The sequence below is a fragment of the Muscardinus avellanarius genome (assembly GCF_963383645.1).
Source record: "Muscardinus avellanarius genome assembly, chromosome: 6".
In the NCBI taxonomy this organism is placed as follows: Eukaryota; Metazoa; Chordata; class Mammalia; order Rodentia; family Gliridae; genus Muscardinus; species Muscardinus avellanarius.
Genome location: NC_137791.1, coordinates 121,039,673 through 121,060,588, shown reverse-complemented (window position 1 = coordinate 121,060,588; position 20,916 = coordinate 121,039,673).

The window sequence follows — 20,916 nt, the reverse complement described above, 5'->3', positions numbered from 1 at the left end:
CTAACTCATGTCAAAAGGTAGGGACTAGGCTCTTTAAAGTAAGGCACAAGTATTAATGTAACAGCTTTTAGTAAATTAGTGTTATTTAAAATTCTTTCTATGTACCTCCAGGACATGTAATAGCTTGCCTCATTTATGTTTTTTCTTATTCATTCACTCTCAATGGACAAAATTTCTAATTCATTCAGTCTCTCCTGACACATTGTACTTGGCAGGTAATTCGTAATAAGCTTTAATTTTGAAAATGAACATTTGTCATTTGGGACCATCACTTAGATAGTTGAAAACACTGAACCCGCTGTGCAAACATCTGGAAAACTTGATGATAGGGGATTGTGTGCTACAGTCAACACATCCACCAAGTAAGTGACAGAATCAGCCTTGGAAAGGTCTGTTGTCAGAGACCACTGATAAGGCGATTTGTCTAGAAGAGTTGTTGGTGGAGGGAGAGAACAACAGCAAATTATTTTCTATGTTTGGCAAGCGTATTTGCCACTATGCTAATTGTTAATTGGTATTTCAAACATATGAGCCTATGTACTGTTAAATATGAAATCTGTACACATAGAAACATAGACTCACACCCATGTAAAGACAGATGTCTAAGGTAAATTTGGAGATGAGAAAATTAATGCAAAATTGCCTTACTTTGAAAGTAACTCCTATAGGAATTGTCAAATGCCAGTCAGGTACTTTTATAAGTCAGCTTTCTTGTAAAGACCAGAAGGCCAGGAACAAGGCTGTAAGAATTGCAACCACAGGTTCCTTAGTAATATATGCAGATAATCAGAGAAGTAACATGAAGGAAAATTATGGTTTTAGTTTTAAAATATGATAATCTATTCTTCTTTTAAAAATAATTAACATCACAGGACCTACAGCCTTCTTGTTCACCCTCTTCTCTGATAAGCTTCATTTTTAAAAAGGCTGAAAGCTGTAGGGAAATTCTCTAGGGAGATTCTGGACTTGAAATGCATAAGTATCAGAGTCTAGTTTTTATAGTAATAGAAAGAGATCAAGAATGCTGCTGAAGAGCATCCTGGGACTCATTTTGGAATGGAAGATGAGATGGGCTATGGGCTTCAGAATTTTGGAAGAACATATCTAATATATCCTTTTAAGATAAGTCAGGTGTACCTAAATTATGATTGCTCTAAGTAGTGAGAAAGGACAGACAGATGTACAGATATTTTTGAAATTACAATATATAACTTCTTCCAGAGAGGCACAATTATAGTACTAAGAAGGCACTGCAGAAAGACCTAACATTGCCAAGCAGAATTACAAAGGCATCAAGGAGGAGCTGGCATTCTGGCTCAGTATAGAAGACATGGTATTTTTCTGGAAAAGAAGTTTTTGGGGGAAGTGTACATTATCTAAAACAATAGTAGGAATGAGAAGTGATGAGGCTTCACCTGAATATGAGTCACTGGGATTTCTCCATTTGCAAGGGCTCCTTTGGGAAGTAAATAAAACTAAGTCAAATGTTAAGAAATCAGTAATTCAAGAGAATGTCCTCATTAGTATTCTCACTAATGTATGTGCATGCATATATAAGGGGGAAAAGATATTTTTTACTGTTTCTCAGAGTCACATCCTGGCTAAAATTAGCTCTAATCCAAAAAAAAAATTGAGAAAACTAAGCATTGTGGTGCATTCCTGTAATTCCCATACTTGGGAGCCTGAGACAGGAAGTTCACAGGTTTGAGGCCAGCCTTAGCAAATTAGTGAGGTCCTCAGCAATTTAGGGAAACCCTGCATCAAGATAAAAAATAAAAAGGACTAGGGATGTAGCTCAGAGGAAGAATGCCCCTGGATTCAACTTCTAGTAAGGAAGGAAGGAAGAAACGTAGTTAAGGGGACAAATATGGGAGATAGTGAGAATAAAAAATGGGAAGACAAAGATATATTTTGCCTTTGAAAATATTCTTTGCACTTTATTTGTTGTTAAGTACATGGACAGTCATCTACTAAAGTATATGTCTCAAAAGAATTAATGAATTTTTCTAACAGAAGAAGTCTTAGAATATATATATATATATATATATATATATATATATTTTTTTTTTTTTTTCCTTCAAAAATAAGGAAACCGAGGCCAAGTTCAATGGCACACCCCTGTAATCCCATTACTTGGGAGATTGAAACAGGAAGACTACAGGTTTAAGGATAGTTTCAGCAATGTAGCAAGACTCTCAGTAACATAGAGAAACCCTATTTCAAAAACTAAAATATAAAAATGGGTAGGGGATATAACTCAGAGTTGACTATCAATAATAATAATAATAATAATAATAATAATAATAATAACAATAGCAATAATAGTAATAAAATAATAAGAAGAATAAGGAAACTAAAATCCACAAAATTTTAAACAATTATTTCCAACCACAAATATTTGCAAGTATAAGGAAGAATCAAATTTAAATATTTTGACTCGGTATAACGTTCTTTCTTTTATACCAGTGCAGGTTTTAGACAACTCAGAAACAATAATTGATTGTTTAATTTTTTCTATTGATTATACTAGAGTGGACCACATGTAAAGCTGGGTTTCAAAAGGAATACAAATAAACAAGAAAGAAAATATGATGTAGAGATTAGCCATTAAAATACTAGAAAATGAAATTTTAGCAGTTTAAAATGAGACCTTGCATTAATAATTGCTATTGTAGTGCTCTGTATCATCACATGTTTATTTGAAGAAGAGAATATCTCCAAATCAGAGCCTGATCTTCGTTATCAATGAAAAGTAGGGTTCATTTCCCATTTTTATTTCCGTTGATTTTCTGTCTTCTTAGAGAACCTTGATGAAAAGGATTCTCAAGTCCTGTTTCATGTCAACAGAAGGAAATGGCTTAATCAATGAATAGTGACTGTCCTAACATGGTTGTGACAATCATGCTGGGTTTTCTCACACACAATACGAATACTCTAGTGTATCTCTGAATCGTTTTTAAAAAAGCACCAAAGATATAATTGATGTAGCAATAAACATCTTAGCTTATATATGTCTTCAAAGATCAAAGGTATTTCAAAATCTGAGTGATGAAACTGAGACAGAGAGCCATAATTCTTACTCCAGAGAACAGCCTGATGTCACAAGATTTAAGCAAAGCATTGCTAATGTGCTTACATTGGAAGCTGCTGCAGCAGTTTTATTTCTATTCTGACTACTTTTCTCATGCCTTACTGTGATGTCACTGTGTGATCGCATGCTTGTGGCTGTCGGTGTATCTTATGACATAATATCTGAGGAGAAAAAGAGCAGAGGCTAATTCAACAGATCTACTGACATTCCTCTGCCACTTGCCTGAAACATTTTTAAATCAGACCAACTGTACTTCAATATTAGGATTCAATCAAATAGCTAAGAGTGTATTTTGTCAATTCCATGGATACTCTCAAAACCTTACAAAAGATGTTTTTGGCCATGAAGGGATAAATTAAAAGACTCACTGTGATGACATAAAATCACATAGAATGACTCACCATATCGCCCATACCCACTTCTGCTGAAGTTCCTCGGCTGTAACAATCATGTAAAGTGCTTTCCATAAGAAGTATTCGTGCAAATCTATTTTTTTCTGATCCTTAAGGCACTTTTAACACAAAGGGGTAGAACTCTACCTTGTTACCACAGCCCGGGTTTATCTGTATTCTATAGGAAGATTGCTTTGTGCCTGAAAGCTATACAGAATATTTAAAGACTTAAACAAATGATTCAATTTATCCGCATTTCTTTCTCCTTGCAGCCTGACCTCTATACTTTATCTATCACTTGACTCTTCTAAACACTACAGAAAGGGGCTGAGACTGTGTAAAAGCTTATCCCATGACTTGCCCACCTACCCAAGCCCTTTATTTTCAACCAACAATTGTCAGTTACATTAAAATCGTGTGTTTAGGCCTGCAAATAGAGAACTTCTTTTTTGTTGAGAGTTTAATTTTTCTTAGAGGTCAGAAAACAAAAATTTTTGTCAGACCTGGCGCTGCTTTCTAAATTCTTTATCAGAATTTTCTAAACAAAGAAACAAAGCCAGAAAGCAAGACCATTTTTAAAATGTTATACAAATGTACTCATAGAAAAGTAAGAAATTTAACTTTCTGGTTCTTTAGGAATCTAGAGTTTAACAATTTGGCAGAGCCAAGCATGGTAGTACATACCTATAACCCCAGTACTTGGGAATCTAAGACAAGAGATTGGCAGGTTTGAGTACAGGAGCAGCAAATACTGAGACTCTTACCAATCCAGTGAGACCCTGTTTCAAAATAAAAAACGAAATAGGGCTGGAGGTGTATCTTGGAAGTAGTATATCCTTGGTTCAATCTCTAGCACAAAAACAAACAATAATTGCACCAACTGGGCATGATGGCAAACACGTGTAGTCCCAGTACATGGGAGATCAAAGATAAAGGGTCACAGGTTCAAGGGAAGTTCACTGCATCTTAGGAAGATCCTGTTTCAAAATAATAATAATAATAATAATAATAATAATAATAATAATAATAAAAAATATGGGGCTGGAGTATAGCTCAGTGTAAAAACTCCCTGGGGTCTTGTTTAAATGCCACACAAAAAAACAATACCAAAAATGTAAAAAAAATACAATTTGGCTGTGATAATACTTCTGAAGGATTCTGAAAAAAGGTGACAGCAATTTTGTAAATTCAACAAACATTTTTATTATACTAATATGTTAGGCATTGTTTCAGCTACTGAAGGTGTCAGGTTGAACTACTGCACAGATCTCAGGTGTCAAAGAACCCAGTATTTGATCAGAACAATTTATGCATTAGTAATTATAGCTTAAGAATAGGACCATATAGTTAGAAAAAATTCAAAGGCAGTGTGGTTGAGGATGAAGAAAAAAAATGGAATGTTCTTCTCATGATTCAAGTCTATTTTTAACAACATAAATATAGACCCAGTGGATTATAGAGAAATAAACACAACTTGAGGACAGGTATTCAGGTAAATCATTTTCTCTCTAGACAATAGTAATAAACTTTTGTCAAGAAATTGTTAGATAATAACTGGACAACATTACCTAAGCCCTTTCAAAATAAATTCTATTGTCCTAAGACCATAGAAGGCACCAAAATTTTACTGAAATCACTGGTTGTAGTTAAATAATATACTAAATTGTATAATGTACTGAATTTTTTCAAATTATTTTTGTAGTGGTTGTGAATCTTTTTCTTTTTTCTTTTTTTTTTTTTTTTGGTGGATCTGGGGATGGAACACAGGGGCATTCGACCTCTGAGCTACACCTTCTGACCTATTTTTTTATTCTTTATTTTGAAACAGGGTCTCACAAAATTGCAGAGGGCCTCACTAAGTAGCTGAGGTTGGCCACAACCATGATCCTCTGGTCTCAGCCTCCCGAATGCTGGGATTACAAGCGTGTGCCACCACACCCAGCTCTTTTTATTTTCTTTACTCTGGCTTTTAGTTAATTGATTTTAGTGGATTATAAAACTAATCTATCATTTATTGACATTTTCAGAAAATATAAGAGTTCAAAGCGGGCTACTACTTTTATGAATGTGTTTGCCTTATGTTGGAAACTTAATTACCAATGCAAGAGTGTGCTGAAATTTGGAGCCTAAGGGAAGCATTTGGCTCAAAAGGGCTCCAACTCCATAATGGGATGAGACTATAATAAGATGGCTTTGGGGAGGAAGACCACCCTCTACTGCTCTTTTGCCTTGTAAGGAGCAATGCCACCCCCCAAGAATGCAGTAATCAAAGCCCCGTGTTGGAATCAGATAGCAAGCCTTTATCAGGCACCAAACTTGAAGGCACCTAGTTCCTAGCCTCCAGCCTGTGAGGAATAAATTTGTTTTATTTATAAGTTACTCAGTCTCAAGTATTCTATTACAGCATCACAAAACAGATTGAGACAGAAAGATTACTCTATAACCCTCTCATTTGCTACTCAGAATTAATCACTGCTGATATTTTCAAGTATTTTCTTCCATAACTTTTTCCTAACTTGGCACTTTTACAAAATATATGTTTACATATTTTCCTTATTATTATAAATGTTTACACGGGCTGATTTTTGTTGGTATTCATGCTTATAGTTTATTTAACCAAACTTGTATGATTGAATATTGCTATTTTTAAAGCAATTATTATTTTGGTACTGGATTTGACCCCATGGAGATTCTACTATAGAGATACACTTTTGGCCTTTTTCGTGTTTTAATTTGAAAGAGGGTCTCTTTCAGTAGCTAAGGGTCTTTCTAAATTGCTGAAACTAGCCTCAAACTTGCAATCTTCCTGTCTCAACCTCTCAAGTACTAGCTAGGATTGTAGATGTGGTCCACCATGCCTGATACAGCATCACTTATCATAACATAAGAAAGCATGAAATAAACACTATCAATCAAAGCAGAAGAGTTAGTTAGATACATCCTGTACAAAGAGATACAAACTTCATAGAAATCCTCAGTTAGTAGCAGCATATTTGAAATCAAAGTCCATGTCCTGTAATACTTTTATATTCTACATAATAACAATTACAAATCTGGTAGCCATAGAATAGTTAGTTTCTAAGTATGTAGAGGTCAGTTAATTGTCTAAAATACACTTAGCAAATTTCAGAAATAAATATGATATGATATAAACTACTTTATAGCCCTAATGTTAAGCATCGTTCGAAATTCGAGTGTCCCATGCTTAACGTCTACCAATGATTTTTCTTTGAAATTAAAATAAAATCTATGGGTAATAATGACGAAGCAAGAATTATTGAGCAGTTTCAGGAATTAGGCATTGTAGTTTATATGACTTATTTACACATTAGAATCTACTATTATTATCCTCAGAAAGCAATAAGAGAACCAGAGTCTCAGAGACAGTACGTTGCATAAAGTTACATATGTTGTAAGGGAGTGGAATTTTCTTCAACCACATTTTCCTGTGATCACTTCTCTCTTTCTTGTTCTGTTTCACAGCAATCAGATATCACCACCATCCATTGCAGTCACTTTATTATAAGACCTTGTTGTTGTTGTTGTTTTCAAAAAACTTACCATCAATGATGCCAAGTTTCTTTCAGTTTGCTGGTTTACGTTGCCTTTTTGCATTACTAAAAATGTAGTTCATAAAGGCATGGACCTTATTTACTGTAATCGTTTCTTTTATAAATTTTTTATTGGTGCAGTGTAGTCATACATCTTAAAGGAGTACAAGATGGTAGAAGCATACATGCACACATCACTCATTTAGCCCTTCCCCAATTCCCACCCCATTCCTCCCCCCACTCCCTTCTTCTCATGTTTGACTTACTGACTGATATATTTGTGAATGTACATCATGTACATTAGGAAATTTTCCTCCTCCACCACTCCCATCCCCCTCATTTAGGTCGCCTTATTTGCTCATTTATAGTATCTCCTTCTTTGTCTAGAGTTCCTTCTATGACTTTTTCTCCCTAGCTTTCACATATTAGGGAGAGTATCTGATTGCTTACTTTTTGTGACTGACTAATCTTACTTAGCTTAAGGCTTTCCAGTTCCATCCATTTCCTTGTAAATGATGTAATATTGTTCTTTATGGCTGATTAAAATTCCATTGTGTACATATCCCATATATTTGTAATCCATTCATCTGTTGATGGACATCTTGGCTGGGTCCATAGTTTGGCAATTGTGAATTGTGCAGCTATGAACAGAGATACACATGCATTAATTTGGCATTTTGGTTTCCATTCTTTTGGATAGATACCCAGAAGTAGTATTGTTGGATCATATGGGAAGTTTGTTCCCATTCTTGAGGATCCTCCATATTGTTTTCCAAAGTGGTTGCACTAATTTGCAATCCCACCAATCCCCACTTCTGCACATCCTCGCGGGTATTTGTTGTTGTTTGTGTTTTGAATGACTGCCATTCTAGTGAGAGTTAGATCATTTCTATATCATCAGCACTTACCTAATTTTCTAAAGTCTGAGATGGGAGGAACTCTGGAGCAGTCTGGGAGGTGGTAGTAACCTTGAGTACAATTAGGGATGGTGTTAAATAAAACTAAGGGAGCAATAGAAGCATTCAGAAGGACTGTGATAATTTTTTTTTTTTCTGAAAAGAAGTTGGTAAGCCAATATGTTGTAGAATCTGAGTCCTAGAACAACATCTAGAGGCTAGCTGGTTAAAAATATTTTGTGGGTTAAATATGTGGAGTGAGGGCCTTGGTTTTTGTCTTCAGTGAATTGACAGTTTAATCAATTGTAAGAGAGGAGCAGGAATTCCCCTTCACTGCAGCCTGTAAGAAGGTTAGGAGTGGCCTCTCTGTCCTACTCACATATAAAATGCTGAACACATGGAGAAGTCAAGAACTCTTCAGTCCCCAAACAGAAATGAAGTTACATGGCAAACCACTGCCCCCCAGAATTGAGAGACTGAAGCAAATCCAGAGCATTAGACTTTGTGTAGGAAAACCATTGCCAGGGCATGAAAGGGAGGCTGTCATTGAAGAACTGCTGGAGGCAGTGAGGACAACTCAGAAAGGAACACACCAGGACACAATCACAACACTTTTGTTTTACCATTTAGAGCTCTGCCAGGTTTTACAGTGGATATAAAATAAAAATTCCCTCATGATTCTAGAAAGCATGATTGTAGCAAGCAGAGGAAGAAAGGAATCATTTGAAATAATCCAGAATATTCTTTCTTCCTAATAAATTCACCCTCGGGCTAAACTACACAGCCAGAATCTAACCTGTCCCATTGTATCAGAAAGTCAAAAATACCAGTAAAAATAAATATTTCAATTTCTGGTTGGTTCCTGTCTTTTTCAGGGAGAAATTCAAGCCCACTCTAGACAATGTGGCCTACTTAAAGGATGAGAGGGTAAGAAACAGATGTGAATATCATAGACACTGACTAATCATGTAACAGGAGAATGCTTCCCCTATCTCATTTTACCACCCTACCACTGAATACCTCTTTCTACCAGGTTCTTCTACATGGCCCATCATGGCCCACTATCAAGAAAGTGTTAGAAGATATAGTACAAGTAAGAAAATACAGTTTGCAGAAACAAAGCCAGCATCAAAACCAGATTTAAGCCAGGCATGCCTTTCTTCCCACTACTTGGGAGGCTGAGCTAGGAAGAGTACAGGTTTGAGATCAGATTCAGCAACTTAGTGAGACCTTGTTTCCAAATAAAAAATAAAATAAGGCCAGGAATATATCTCAGAAGTAGCATGTCTCTCAATTTAATCCCTATCCCCACAAAATAATAAATAAATAAATAAATAAATAAATAAATAAATAAATAAATAAATGGAAAGGATATTAGTAGAATCATCCATGTGGAGATTTAAAACAAGTATGATTAATATATTAAAATTTCTAATGGACAGCATAGTGTACAGATGGGTAATATGAGAGGATTGATAGAACTATCAAGGAAGGACCAAAATACATGCTAGAGACCAATAACGAAAAAAAACGAATGCCCTTGATAGGCTTAATATAGACTGAAAGCATTCGAGGACACTGTATCTTAGCATAATGCTATCTCAGTAGAATTATTCCAAACTAAAAAACAAAAACAAAATAGATGCAGAAACAGAACAAAATCTGAAAGAACTGTAGGACAACCACCAAAGATGGAATCTATGTATGATGAAAACTAGGTGGGGAGATGAAAGAGAAACAGGAGAAAATAATTTTTTTTTTTTTTTACGGTACTGTGGATGAAACCCAGGAGCATTCTACCTCCTAGCTACACCCCCAGCCCTATTTTTTAGTCTTTTATTTTTGAAATAGGGTCTCACTGAGTTGTGAAGGGCCTCACTAAGTAGTAGCTGAGGCTGTCTGCAAACGTCGATCCTCCATTCTCCCCTCCTGAATGCTGGGATTACAAACCTGCCCACCAAGCCTGGCCAGAAAAAAATATTTAAAATAATAAATAGCTGAGAGTTCCGGCGAGAGCGCGGTGCGAAGCGAGTGGCGGCCTGCTCCCCGGAGCCCTCCGCGCCCTCCGGCCCCAGGCCGGCGGGGAAGCCGGGGGCCCGGGGAGGGCGCGGCCTCCCCTGCAGACCCGGAGCCCTGGCCCGAGCCGTGCCCGCGCTGCCCACGGGCGGGCGGCCAGCGGAGCCCGCGACCCCCGCCCAGCCCCGAGGCCGATGGCCGCCGCGGCGTCGGAAGCCGGCCCGCCCCAGCCCTGCGGCCCCGAGGCCTCCCGGCCGCCGGGGCCGGGCGCCCTTGGGTGGCGGCGGGCGTGGCGAGCGAGGAGAATGGCGGCCGTCGACGGCGAGGCCTGAGGCCCGGAGAGCCCGAGGACGGGCCGCGCGGCCGCGGCGCGGAGTGGAGCCTGTGCCTGGAGCCGCCGGCCAGCGACGCGGAACCGGCCTCAGCGCCCGAAGGCGAGCGGCCGCCGCGAGACGGCGAGGACGGCGGCGTTCTACCGGAGGGACCGGCCGGCGAGGCAACGACCGCCCCGAACCCCGGCCCTCGGCGCCGGCCCGTGTATATAATATGAAAAAGCTGCTCTCAACTTCCCCCAGCCTTCAGAAGAAAACTTCCACCACCTCCGGACAGTCTAGATGTAAAAAGGTTGCCGACGGATGAGAAAAATAGTTAGAAAATGACGTCTTGTAAATGCCCCCCCCCCACCTTTTTTTTTAGGAATCGGAAATGTTTTCTGGAAGTGACTTTTTTTTAATGGAGTTGTTGGACCGCTTCCAGGAGCGACGCTCGTCCACGTTTGTCCAGTGGGTCAGAGGCCACGGAGCAGAAGACCAGGCGGAGGAAGAGGAGGTCCTGCCCAAGGCTGTTGAAGTGCAAAGAACGTTTATCGCAGTGTAACCATCGTTCAGTATGCGCGTTTTCTTCTTCAGTACTGTATACACAGACATGCTAAATACTTTTTTTTAATTATGCAGTTTTTCTAGATGTTCTGAAGTGCCTGATGTTAAAGTAGTAGTAAAATACAACTCATTTTGTAAATTTTTTTGTTAAAATTCATATGAAATGTTATATTTCCTCCTCAGTAGGCCAGACTGTGTGTGCAGTGTTCTCCAGAGAAGAAAAATGCAGAGTGCTGTGCCAGTGTGCTTGGAATGAAGCAAGAATAACCGTCATTTCTTATGTCTCTTGCACTGTTTTACTTTGGCATGTACATAGTGTATATAAGACAAATGAGTCCTAATCTACATCTAGTCTTTCTAGATGTTAAAAGAGGTTGCCAGTGTATGACAAAAGTAGAGTTAGTAAACTAATAAATTTTGTACCTTTTGTGCTAAAAATCTTAGGAAAATTGTCTTCTGCAAATTTGAGCATTATAGCCACTGGGTTGGTGAGGGTCCAGAATGCTCATATTTCAAAGACACTTTCAGATTGCAACTATTGTTTTATATATATATATATATATATATATATATATATATATATATATATACATACATATATATATATATATATGTATATATATGCAGTTTATTCAAGACTGTTGTGTACATAGCGGACAAATTTGAGTCCTTTCTTGAAATATCTAGTCTATCTAGATGTTTAGAAGTGCCCAATGTATGTTAAATGTAGAGGTAGTAAAATACCACTTTGTAAATATTTTATTCATAAAATTCATATGAAATACTGTCTTTGGGGAATGGGATTGTTAAACCACCTCTGAGCAGGGTGGTACTGTTTACTTGTTCTCAGTGATTTGGAAGAGGTGGGAGAGAAGCAGTTGCAAAAGGTAGTGTGCTCGTGTGTGTATATTTGGACACTTTCAGACACCATTTTTTGTAAGTTTGACATGTTTTGTTTTGCTGTGTATATAGTGTATATAATGGACAAAGGAGTCCCAATTTTGCAACATCTAGTCTCTAGGTGTTAAAAGAGGTTGCCAGTGTATGACAAAGTAGTTAAATTAGCACTTTTTTATACTTTGTGTTGAGATTCATGGGAAAGCTTGTCCTCTAAATTACTTTGGTTATGAATTTGTTCAGCTATCTCCAAGCATTGCATATGCGTGTTGTCCGTTGGACTGAAAGCAGAGAAGGAAAGGAGGAGGGAATGGTCATATTAGAAGATACCTCAGAGTAGAACCATTGCTATGTGTGCAATTTTACTTACTAAGGCTGTGTGCATGGTGGGAAGTTCTTAGGAAAAATTAATTCCTAGATATTAAGAAGCTTGACATACTTAAAAGTAGAAGTAGTAGAATAAAACTTTTTGTAAATAGCTTTTTAAAACTGATGGGAAATACTGTGTTTGGAAATGGAATTGTACACCACCTCTGGACAGTATATTGTCTGTACCTGTTCATTGGGTCAGGGGAGGTGGGCGGGAAGAAATTGCAAAAGGTGTTATAGTGTGTGCTAGAAAATTTCAGCTTGCTCATTGCCCTGTATGTTATATGCATTTAACTTTGCTATACTGTATATATTATGTATATATTGGACATATGAGTCCTAATTTTATAATATCTAGTTTCTAGATATTAAAGAGGTTGCCAATGTATGACAAAAGTAGAGTTAGTAAACTAACACATTTTGTACACTCTGTGTTAAAAATCATAGAAAGACTGTCTTCTGAAAAGGACTTTGGAAGCGAAATTATAACATGACATCTAAGTGACATGTGCCTATATCAAATGTGATACAGGAGAGAAGGAACCAGAAGAAATGAAGGATTTTAGGCCAGAATGCTCCTGCTCAGAAGACACTTTCAGATATAACCATTGTTGACATGTGTGTAGTTTATCCAACACTACTATGTATATAGTGGACAAACTTAAGTCCTTATTTGAAACATCTAGTCTTTCTAGATGTTTAGAAGTGCACAAAGTATGTTAAAAGTAGAGGTAGTAGATAACGTTTTGTAGATATTCTTTTGTTAAAATTCATAATGAAATAATTGTCTTTGGGAATGGAAGGAACAAACCACTTCTCTGAGCAGGACACTTTGTGTTTGTGCTGGCTCGGGGAAGGAGGGAAGGAATGCAGAGGGCTTCATACCAGTGTTTTTGGTGAAGCAAGATTGTGTGTTGTTGTTCCTTATGTCTGTTTTGTTTTACTTTGCTGTGTATATAGTCTATATTCAAAGGACAAATGAGTCCTAATTTATAACATCTAGTCTTTCTAGATGGTAAAGAGGTTGCCAGTGTATGATAAAAGTAGTAAACTAATACATTGAGTACACTTTGTGTTAAAATCCATAGGAAAGGCTAAACTTAAATCCCCTTAGGAAGTGAAATTACTAAAATCCTAAGCATTGCAGTTGCATATATCTGACCCTTGGGTTGATAAGGTGAGAGGGGAAGGGTTCTATGTGTGTGTGCTGTATTCATTGCTACAGTATGGATAGTGGGAAATAATACTTGTTGGAAACATCTAGGCTTTCTGGATGTTTTTAAAGTGCATGCATGGCACATGGTAAAGTAGAGGCTAAAGTTATGCTCTTTTAGTATTGTTACTTCATAGTATGGTTGCATTTGGGGAATGGAATTATTAAACTTGATGTCTTGGAGAGGATGCTGTTTGACTCTGGGTAATGTGTGGTGGGGAGCACACAGAAGCTTTCTGTGCCCCATAGTTCATATTGTCTAGCCAGTTACATATGTACATTTTAGTTACAATTGCTGAGTATTAAAGGGTAAATTCTAATGCCCAAAATATGTTATAAGTAGGAAAATACTCCCTATATAATTGTCCATTTGTTAGTTTTTAGGAAGCGCTCTCTTCTGGGATGACCTTTGTTAATCTGTGTCTTGGAGCTGGGGGAGGTCTTGTACTTACATGTTACTGGAAGGGGAAGAGGGAGACGAAGATGGGGTGGGGAAGAGCTCATTGTTAGTATCTCTGTACCCGGAAGACAGTTTTAGATTCTTACCATAAGTTTCTGTGTGTGTTTTTGGTACGTACTTGTGTTCATTGTGCACAAAGTTCCTATTTATGTCTTAACACCTTAACTTCATAGATGTCCCAAAGTGACAGTGTATGGTAATAAGTAGAGCTTGATAAATTAGCCAACTTGAAAATACCTTTTTGTTCTAATTGTTAAGAAGGTGCACCATGGGCATGGAACCGTCACACCTCTGGGCAGTGTGTCAGGGCTTGTTCATCCCGCTGGCAGCAGAGGGGCGGAAGGAAGTGCACAGAGGTGGAGCAAGTGTTCCTCAGATGGACATTTTGATTTTGTTGTGAGCCATTGGTGTGTGTGCGTCCTCTGTGCTGTTACACAGTACCACCTTAACTCACTGGGAACATTACTTTAAAGTTAATATTTTAGTAGTAATCTGATGACTCTTAGAAACATGCTGGTATACTCTTGCTTATATCTACTTTTAAATCGAGCATTAAGGGAATGCAATATTTCACTCAACTCTGCCAGTATGTGTCTCCAGTGGCCTGCTGCTCTACAGAAATGTTTTCGTCCCAAGAAAGGCAGGATTACAGTTACTTTTCTACCAGGTTGAGTTGGTGTACTATATCCTTGGTTATTGAAAATACTCTTGTAACTTTGAGATTTTTGAGTTGAATATTGATGTGTGGAAAAGCACGATACATACTACGATCTTGATCACACACATGGCATGTCGTGTACGTGTACAAAGGAGTGGAAGGCCACAGCAACCCAGCTGCTTGTGACTGGATGATTTTGTTCTTGTGTTTTTGTTTCCTGTAGTGCATATATAAACTTTACAAAATAAAGGTTATTTTATGAACCTTAAAAAAAAAAAAATAAAATAAAATAAAATAAAATAATAAATAGCTGAGAATTTTCAAAAATTTATGTCAGACACCAAACTACATATACAGGGATTTCAGAGAATACAATGTAGAATATATGTAAGAAAACTACTTTTAGGAATATCATTCTTTTATTTTTTTTTGGCAAACCTTTATTTCTCTTTACATGGGTTCCCTATTTATAATGAAAAGTTGTTTCCTATGTATTTTATATTTTTGTAGTAATTATGAATGGAACTTTTTCTATATTTTCAAGTTACATAAAATTAAAAATAAAAAAATTCTAAAATAAGCCAAAGATGAGGGGGAATGTCTGACTCACAGAAGACAGAAATGATTACATTTAATTTTTCCACAAAAGCCATGTAAGAAGAAAGTATAATAACAAAAAAAATGTGTTGAATGGAAAAACCTAAAATTCTTTCCCTCTAAAATTAATATTAAAAAATGAAAAATAAATAAAGACTTTATCATGCAAACAAGCCTCTTTGAAATTTGTTTCAAATATTCTTAGCTGGCAAGAAAATGTTAAAAGTTTTCACAAGAGAAAGAAAATAATAAGGTACTTTCATGATCAATGAGGTGATAGAGTGGTGTTGGATTATATTGAAAAATCTAAGGAATTTGAAAAGAATTACAACTGATTCAAAGAGAGAAGATAAAATTGAAGCATATAAGATGCTCAATGAAAACCACCAAAAGGCAGGAAAAGAATGTTTACAAAAAAGGAACAAAATATAATAAAAAGAAAATAACAATTATTCTAGATATTAGCCAACTATTGCAATAATACTGTGTCAGTGGTCTAAATTTACCAAGGAACCCGGGTGTGGTGGCGCACGCTTGTAATCCCAAAGCGCTTGGAAGGCTGAGATAGGAGGATCTCGCAGGTTCGAAGCCAGCCTCAACTACTTAGTGAGTCTCTCAGCAACTTAGTGAGACCCTGTTTCCAAATAAAATATAAAAAATAGATCTGGGAGTATAGCCTATATGTAGAAAAGCTCCTGGATTTCACCCCAGTACCACAAAAAATAAATAAATAAATAAATAAAAGTAAGTGGATGAATTCAAATATGACATCTTTTTAAACTAATAAAAGATTAGTAGTTATATTAATGTCAAACAAAGCAGATGTCACAATAAGGAAAAATATCAAGGTAAAATCTTGACATTACATAATGATAAAGGTGTCAATTCTCAAAGACATAAAACCCTAACAACAAAAAGTCAAAATATAAAAGGCAAAAACTAATATAACTCATGGAGTAAAAGATGAATCCACTATTATAGTTGTAGACTCCAGTAAAAATCTGTCAGAAATGGACAGATCTGGCAGGTAGAAATTCAGAAAGAATGGAGTTGAACTCAACAATACCAATGGATACAGTGGACTTCTATAAACTACTCCATCCAACATAGCAGAATACACATTCTTCTCAAGCTCACATGGAACATTCATGACAAAACAACACATTCTAGGCCATAAAATACACTTATGTAATTTTTATAACAGTCATAAAATACCTGCTTTCAGATAAAAATAGAATTAAATCACATCAAAACCAGAAAGATAGCAGGGTGTGGTGGCACAGGCATGTCATTCCAGCATTTGGGAGGCTGAGATAGGAGGATCATGGTTCTGGGACAGCCTGAGCTATTACTTAGTGAGGCCCTTTGCAACTCAGTGAGACCCTGTTTCAAAAAAAGAATAAAAATCAGGGCTGTGTGTGTAGGTCAGAGGTTGAATGCCCCTGGGTTCCATTCCCAGTACCCCAAAGAAACAAAGAAACAAACAAAAAAACAGAACGATATCTGAAATTTCAAATACTACATAATAAGTACTGTATATTAGCTGGCTGGGTGGCCCACGCTTGTAATCCCAGTAATTAGACTGAGACAGGAGGGATCACAGATTTGTAGCCACCCTCAGCTACTTAGTGAGGCTGTCCACAACTTAGTGAGACCCTGTTTCAAAATAAAAAAAATAGGGCTGCTCAGAGGTAGAATGCCCCTGCGTTCAATCCCTAGTACTGAAAAAAAAAACCCTATATATTAAATAATGCACTTTAAAATACTACATAGGTCAATGAAGAACAGTCGGAAAAAATTAAAAATTATGTGCATATATATTTGTTTATTACTGTGAATCAAAAACAGGGGCATTCTATCTCTAAGCTACAACCTCAACCCTTTTTTAAAATTTGGTTTTAACAGGGTCTCATAAGTTGCTGTAGGTCTCACTAAGTTGTTGAGCCTTGTCTCAAACTTGTGATCCCCCCTGTGGCAGCCTTCCAAGTACTATGATTCCAGATGTGCACCATCTTGTCTGGCTAAAAATACTTTTAAATAAATGAATTTAAAACATGACTTACCAAGATTTGTGGGTTGAAGTGAAAGCAGTGCTTAGATGGGTATTTTAAGCACTTAGATGCATGACTACAATGCACCAATAAAAAATAGTAATTTCCTAAAAAATAAGAAAATCAATAACCTGCATTTCTATATTAGAAAACTGGGAAAAGAACAGAAAATTAAATCAAAAGCAAGGAGAAGAAAGATCAAAATTTGAGCAGAAATCAATAAAATTGAAAACTAGAAATCAACAGTGAGAAATTAATGAAATAAAAGTTAGTTCTTAGAAAAGATCAATAAAATTGATAAATTTCTCGCTAGGTTATCTAAGAAATTAGAGAACACAAATTACTAATATCAAAAAATAAATTGGGGGACATTAAGACTGACTCATGAATATTACAAGAAGAATTAACACAATATTACTAATAACCTATGCCCACAAATTTGATAAACAATGTGATATGGACCGGTTCCTTGAAAGACACATTCTACCAAAACTCACAGAGAAAAAAGTAGACAGTCCAAAGTTTATTAAATAAATTACCAATAATAATGTTCCCCACAGAAAACACCAGATCAACATGAGTTTACTGATAAACTCTATTGAATATTTAAAGAAGAAATGATACCAGTTCTGTATATTCTCTCTCAGAAGATAAGACAGAGAATTCTGTGAGGCTTCATTCTGTATGATCAGCATTACCCTAATACTAATCAATATCAGGAAAAGACATTATAATAAAAGAAAACAAAACAATAGCTCAAAAACATGCGAGAAAAGATCTTGAAAACATGTTAGAAAATTAAGTCAAATAATGCATAAGTCTATATATTTAAAATATATTAAAAATACATATTTTTGCAGTGCTGGGAATGGATCTCAGGGACATTCTAATTTTGAGCTACATCCCCAGCCCTATTTTTTTCTTTATTTTGAAACAGAGTCTGATTGAGTTGCAAATGGCCTCAATAACTAGCTGAGGCTGACTGCAAACCTGGATCCTCCTGTCTCAGCCTCCCAAATGCTGGAATTACAAGAATGCGCCACTATGCCCAGCTGCATAAGTAATTATATGACATGAACAACTGGGATTTATCCCAGGTAGGTGAGAACAATTTGACATTTAAGAGTCAAATAATGTGTTCCAGGCTAAAGAAGAAAAGTTTCATGATCGTATCAGTAGATGCAGAAACAACTGATAAAATCCAACATGGATGTATACTAAAAACTCAGCAAACTAGAAGCACAAGGGAATATTTCTCAATTTTGTGAGAAAGAATGTCTATAAAAATCCTGTCACTAATACACTTAATACAATAAATTAAAAGAATTCCCCATGATCAAGGACAAGCAATTATGTTCCCTCTCACTCTGTACCATAAGTCCTATCTAATGCAATAAAACAAGAAAAAAATATATATATATAAAGATTGAGGATGAAATATAAATAGTATTTATAAGTGACATAATTAACTGTGTAGAAAATCCAAAAGAATCAACAAACTCCTGTAACTAATAAGCAATTATAGAAAAAGTTACAAGATGCAAAGTAAATATACAAAAGCCTATCACTTTCCTAAGTGGCAGAAATGAATAGATGGAAAAATTTTTAATTAAAAACACAACATTTACATTAGCACTCCAAAAACTAAAAAAAAACTTAAAAGTAAATATAAGGAATATATACAAATTTATATGAGAAAGTGGGCATGGTAGCACAAACTTGTAATCCCAGTTCTTGGGAGGCTGAGACAGGAGGATCACAGGTTCATGGTCAGCCTCAGCTACTTAGTGATGCCCTCTGTAACTTATTGAGACCTGTTTCAAAATAAACACTAAAAAAATTAGGGCTGGAGGTATATCTCAGAGGTAGAATGCCCCTGAGTTCAATCCCCAGTACTGAAAACAATATCTATATAAGAAAAACCACAATGCAATGGTGAAAACTAAAAAAAAATAAACACTAAATAAATGGAGAGCTATTCCATGTTCAGACATAGAAAGACTCAATACTGACATGATGTCATTTCTTACAATTGATCTTTAGGTCATTGCAATACCTATCATTATTACAGTAAGTTATTTTATGGATATTGATGAAATAATTTTAAAGTTTATATGTGGAGGCAAAAGACTCAGAATTTTCAACACAACATTGAAGAAGAAGAAAGTTGGACGACTGACATCTGATTTCAAAACTTACTAAAAAGCTACTGTAATCAAGGCAGTGAGGTACTGGCAAAAGAATAGATGAATAGATGATTTAAACAGGATGGAGAGCTCAGAAATAGATGATGTAAGTATAGTTACCGGATCTGTGACAAAGAAGCAGAAGTAACAAATGAAAACAGATAGGCTTTTCAACATAGTGCTAGAATAACTGAACATATACAAGTGAAAAAAATGAATCTATACAAAGATCTTGTATCCATTATAAAAATAATTCAAAATATGCCATAGGCACTGATGTAAAATATAAAACTATAAAACTCCTAGAAGGTAACATGAGCATAAAGCTAGGAAGCCTTATCTAGTCATCACTAACTAGAGTTTAGTAATGGTTGGTATTATTTAAGTTACAGAACCAAAAGTATGATTAAAGAAAAAGAAATTAAATTAAAAACAGTATCAAAGGAAATAATTAATAATTAGTTTTAATTGAAATTTAAAATTTTTGCTCTTCGCCGGGCGTGGTGGCGCACGCTTGTAATCCCCGCGCTTGGGAGGCGGAGACAGGAGGATCGCGCAGGTTCGAAGCCAGACGAGCTGGCGTAAGAGACCCTGTTTCAAAAATATAAAATAGGTCTGGGAGTGTAGCCCGGAGGAAGAAGGGCTTCCAGGAACCCCAGTACCACCAAAAAAAAAAAAAATTTTTTTGCTCTTCAAAAAGTTCAAATATAAAATAAAGAAAAACTATAGATGGAGGAATATTTGCAAAAGACATATTCTATGAAAGATTCATCCAAATTATACAAGTAACTCTTAAAAATCAACAAGAAGAAAACAAAATAACTTAAAAATTAACTAAAAACCTCAACAGGAACTTCATCAGAGATATACAGTTGAAAGATTAGCATATAAAAATATGTTCTACATCATAAATCACCAAGAAAAGGCAAATTAAAACAATTTAAACAACAGTGTGGTACTATATACTTATTAGAATGGTCAAAGTCCAGAATACTGAGGACACTAAATGCTGAGAGAATGTAGAACAACAAAAAATTTCATCATTGTTGGTGGGAATGCAAAATGGTACAGCCACATTGGAAGATATTTTGTTGATTTCTTACAAAACCAAACACACTATTATCATACAACCTAGTTATGGTGCCTCTTGGTACTTACACACAGAAGTTGAAAACTATTGTCAATCTGTATACCTTTCTGGAAAAGACAAAAGTGTGGAGACATTAAAAAGCTCTTTGAGCCAGGCGTGGTGGCGCACGCTTGTAATCCCCATGCTTGGGAGCTGACACAGGAGGATCACTCAGGTTCAAAGCCAGCCTCAGCTATTTAGTGAGGCTCTCTGCAACTCAGTGAGACCCTGTTTCCAAATAAAATATAAAATAGGTCTGTGAGTATAGACCAGAGGTAGAAAGGCCCTGGGTTCCACCCCCAGTACCACAAAAATAAATAAATAAATAAATAAATAAATAAATAAATAAATAACTCTGGTTAAAATGAGGGATGGATGAATGTGTAGAACAGAGGACTGAGGGGCAAACAACTCCATATAATAATATAATAGTAGATTCATATCACTATACACTTATGCAAGCCTATAGACTGTTCCCACTAAGAGTGAACCCTAATGTAAAATATGAACTTCAGAAAATTATATGTTGATG